Source organism: Adiantum capillus-veneris, chromosome 27 (genome assembly GCF_014529385.1).
Source record: "Adiantum capillus-veneris isolate H3 chromosome 27, ASM1452938v2, whole genome shotgun sequence".
Lineage (NCBI taxonomy): Eukaryota > Viridiplantae > Streptophyta > Polypodiopsida > Polypodiales > Pteridaceae > Adiantum > Adiantum capillus-veneris.
The window spans coordinates 49861610-49866602 of NC_140957.1; positions in this window are offsets into that span (position 1 = coordinate 49861610).

The window sequence follows — 4993 nt, forward strand, 5'->3', positions numbered from 1 at the left end:
GAGCAAGGTGTGGCACTCATGCAGCTCCAAATGCAGCTTAATGTAGCTAAATGATCCCAGGTGGGGGGCGCGTGCTCAAGCAGTAGAAAGTGTACATGTTCAATGGGAGAGACATACCTCGAAGAGAAGAGGGCCCTTACTGCAATCGTCCTTGAAGCAGCCAAGCTTGCACAGTAGAAGCTCTAAGCACAGTAGACCTTGAGCACGCGAGAGAGAGAGAGAGAGAGAGAGAGAGAGAGAGAGAGAGGCGGGGGGTCGGGGGGCACGGTGTTTGACACTGCCAACTACTCATGAAACAAAGTGGGTGTGTGAAGGTTGAATTTTTTAGTAAAACATTTTTTAGAATATAAATTTGGACGTTTGAAATATGGCACCAGTGACCACACCCCCAATGTCATGCTATGCTATTTAATTATATCACATATATAGCTTTCCACCTATTCATGCTTTCACCCTAAGCTAAGATATGCTAATATGAGTGATTATGTAAGGAGATGTACATCTTTCTGGTAAGATACTCCTTCTTCTCAATCTACTCTCATACCCTGCTAGCTCTCACCATCTTCGAAGGCGTGTGAGGTCTTGGGTCTGAGACCGGGGATAATTGATGTTGTGTTTGCTAAGTGTTTTGCTTAGTGCATGAAGCTTTCATCTTCATTGCACTAGCTAGTCTTGAAGAAACACAAAGAATTGTATTGTACAATGTCTCTCTTGATGGGAGAAACCATAATACAAAGCCTTTTGGAGGGGGGACTTGCTCCATGCAAATCCGGTCCTCAACTATTGTCAATAGCTTAATTTCTCTCTCTTTTGAAAGTATTGTTCATGCTATCTAACTAGGTGTTATGCTTTTTGTTGCTCTCTCCACCCAAGCACTCTTGTAATTCTCATTAGGAATCTATTCTAATGAAATGCCCACTATGTTCATGCTAATTTCCGCTACACACAAGTTTTTAGGCCATTAAATGTTACATTGGTATCAGAGCACAAGGTTTCTCTTTTCTTGCTCAAGAAGGGAGGTCCTCAAGCTAGCTATAAATGGTTGGTATTATTAATTTCCTGTGAGTAAGTAGAATAGGGTTTTTTCAGCCTTGCAGTGCGCCTGCCTTTGTGCAGTTAACGGGGCATCACCGTCAAGAGCTATGGTCTTAATAGTGGAGTGCTACGGGGCTTGCCTATGGCTTAACCACTATTGAGCTATTAGAAGCTTGACAGGAGCCGGTGTTGTTTTGGTGTTGAAAGAACCTCTCTTATATTCCTTGCAATTAATGGTATTCGAGCCACAAGTACAGTAGCTTGAGTGCTTTTTCTAAAGGAGTAAAGAGGAGTAGCAACTAGGGCTTGAAGTGCCAAAGTACACCTAAAAGTTGTTAGAATGGTTTACAATAGTAAAGAGAGTGAAATTAATGTTGATAACTTTGATTTTGCTAATGAGCAAGCTACTAATGATGCTCCGATGCTTGTTAACTATCTTGTTTCTAGGCTTCAACAAGCCATGGGCAATCCATCTCTCCAAAGTGAAGTGCAACGGCAGCTTCGTGCTCACGGGATTCTCCAAGCTCATCACCATGACGAGAGAACACCTAGGAAGCCTCCTTGTGAGACTCCCAAAAGAGGTCTCTCTCCGATTCGGGAAGAAGAAAAGAATCCATACGAAGGGCTCAAGAATTTACTTCTTGATGATGCATCTCCTTCCCAAAGGAGAATTCAAGAGCCTCCACTGAAGGAACGAGAAAGAAGTGAGTCTCCCGCCACCTCGACGGAGATGGCTCCACGAAGACGGCGGGCTAAACGCTCTCCATCACCACCAAAGTGGAGAAGACCATCGCACTCTTCTCCACACCATAATTCAAAGAGGGATGATAAAAGACAAGAGAAGAAAAAGGCGAGAAAGAGGACACCCTCTTCTCCATCTTCTTCATACTCTTCCTCTTATGAAAGTGATGGTGAAGACGACGAAGATCAAGACAAGAAAAAGGCGAGAAAGAGGTCACCCTCTTCTCCACCTTCTTCAAATTCTTCACCTTCTGAAGAAAGTGATGGTGCAACCTTTGAACCATCAAAAAGAAGAGGCCATAGGAAATCCTATGCCGCATGGAAGAGGTCATCCAAGCTGAAGAAGTTCAAAGAGGGAGGGAAGAGCATCTCTTTCCTTACCTATGATGACACCTTTGGTGCTACGGACAAAGTCTTGGCCTTTATCCAGCAGTTTGATGCGGCGTTTGGAGATGAGGGCTTCACGGAGTCCTCTAAGCTACACCATGTAGCTATGCACTTTCAAAATTCCGCCAGGCAATGGTGGTCTAGCCTATGAGCCAACGGTGAAGCTCCACGAACATGGAAAGCTTTAAGAGCTTCCATTATGAAGCAGTTTTTGGCTACCGATGCCAAAGACAAAATACTCACCGAATGGCGAAGCTTAAAGCTCTCTCCCTATGAATCCATCCACAAATATGTAGACAAGTTTTGGGACCTACAACTCAAAGCCACTGTCTTCAAAAAGTTGGATTTTGGAGAGCAAAAGCAACAATTTTGTGCGGGCTTAACCGAAGAAATGGCGGAGTATGTCAACTCCCAAAGGCCACGTAGCATATCGTCGGTAATACACCATACTATGGTGGCCTCTCAAATCAATTTCCAAACGGGGGCTAAAAGAAATAATAAGCCCACGGAAAACAAGGGTTCCAACGAGCCTAAGGGGAAGGACAATGTCCAAAAGTCTCCTAAGGGCAACTCCAACAAAGCTAAAGAGAAGGGAGTTTACAAAGGTAAAAACAAACTCTCTCCTGAAGAGCTTGAGCCTTATCGCAAGGATAACCGGTGTTTCAAGTGCGGCGAACAAGGGCATGCGTACCGCGCTTGTTCCCAAAAGAACAACCGCCAAGATCCTCCTAGAGCTTCTTTGGTTGAAATCCAAGAGGAGGAGACTCACCAAACTCATCACAAAGGATCTCCTCTATGCCATGCTTGGGTAAAGGTAAGAGAACATGATGCTTTTATTCTCTTTGACCCTGGTTCTACCCACAATTTTATATCTATAGAGTTGGCCACCAAGCTAGGCATACAAGCTTACGAGATGGGAGATGTCCTACCCGCAGGTAGTGCTTTCAAGGGGCAAGAAGCTTCAGTCACTCCCTTAATCGGGAAATTGAGGCTTCATGTCCAAAGCTATGTGGACAAAGAGGACTTCTTTATCTCTCCTCTCAAGCATGAGGATGTAATCCTAGGGGCACCATGGTGTGACCGCCTGGCTGCCAATGTTAAATTTTCTGAAAGGAGAATCTCCTTTAAGTTCAGGGAAAAAGACATGTATATAGATGCTAAGGAAATGGGTAACACTATCCCCATTGTACATACACCAGCTTTATACAAGTCAATAAAGAGCTCTATTTCCGTGTACATGATTTTTGTTAAAGATTCTCTAAATGAACCTAATGCTTTAGCAAAAGAAAAATAAAAGCAACCAAAAGGAATTAGAGTTATCCAATTTTCTCAAGGGGTTTCAAGATGTTTTTATTGACGACATCCCTTGTGAGCTACCTCCTAAACGAGGTAATGATGACCATGCAATTGAACTTCTTCCAGGAAGTTCACCGCCTAACAAACCTCCTTATAGAGTTTCTCAAGCTCAACAAGAGGAGATTATGCGGCAAGTACATGAGTTAGTTGAGAAGGGCATGGTTAGGCCTAGCTCATCTCCATTTTGCTCACCTGTGCTATTAGTGAAAAAGAAAGACGGCACATATCGTATGTGTGTCGACTATAGAGCACTAAACAGGATCACTATCAAGAATAGGTTTCCCGTTCCACGGGTAGAAGACCTATTTGATAAGCTACAAGGATTGACCTACTTCAGTAGGATTGACCTAAAAAGTGGCTATCATCAAATAAGGATAGTTGATCAAGACACTGTAAAGACCGTATTTCGCACCACATTTGGTCTTTATGAATACATTGTCATGCCTTTTGGCTTGACCAATGCACCAGCCACATTCAACCACTTGATGGAGAAGCTGTTCAGGCCTCATCTAACCTTCACTGGAGTGTTCTTTGATGATATTATCATCTATTCTAATTCATTAGACGAACACAAGCAACACCTCCAGGTAATATTTCAAGTTTTGAGAGAGAATAAACTTTATGTTAATCGAAAGAAAAGTGAATTTTTCTTGCAAGAGATTCAGTATTTAGGTCACATTATCTCTCAAGATGGCATCCAAATGGATCCATCAAAGTTAGAGGTAATAAAAGGATGGCCTAAACCAAGGAATCTTCATGAACTAAGAAGCTTTATAGGTATGTGTGCATACTATAGACGCTTCATAGAAAAGTTCTCACAAATTGCGGGAACATTACATGAACTAACACAGAAAAGCGTTAGGTATACATGGTCTGCTAAGGAGAACAATGCTTTCGAAAAGCTTATCTCTCAACCTGTGCTTACACTACCGGATCTCTCAAAACCATTTGAGGTCCAATGTGATGCTTGTGGTGATTGCCTTGGAGCTGTTTTACTCCAAGAAGGGGACGCCATAGGCTATGAGAGTAGAAGGCTCAACCCTGTTGAGCAAGCTCTAGGCATATATGAAAAGGAACTCCTTGCAGTTCTACATGCCTTAGACTCATGGAAGCACTATTTATTGGGGACTCCTTTCATTCTGCGAGAACGGATCACCAAAGTCTTAAGTACTTCATGACGCAGACCAGGCTCTCCGACAAACAAATGAGGTGGGCAAATTTCCTTTCGCAATTTCATTTTCATATTTCTCACATTGATGGCAAGCATAATCAAGTAGCTAATGCACTCTCAAGACGACCGAGAGTGAACGCGGTTTCCATAGCAACTCACAATGATCTATCTTCAATGATAGATGAGTACGCTATTGATCCCGATTTTAGAGATGTGATTTCAGCCCTTGCATTAGGGAAGAAACAAGAACCATTTACTTAACAAGATGGTTATCTTCTCTATGGCAATAGACTATGTGTTACT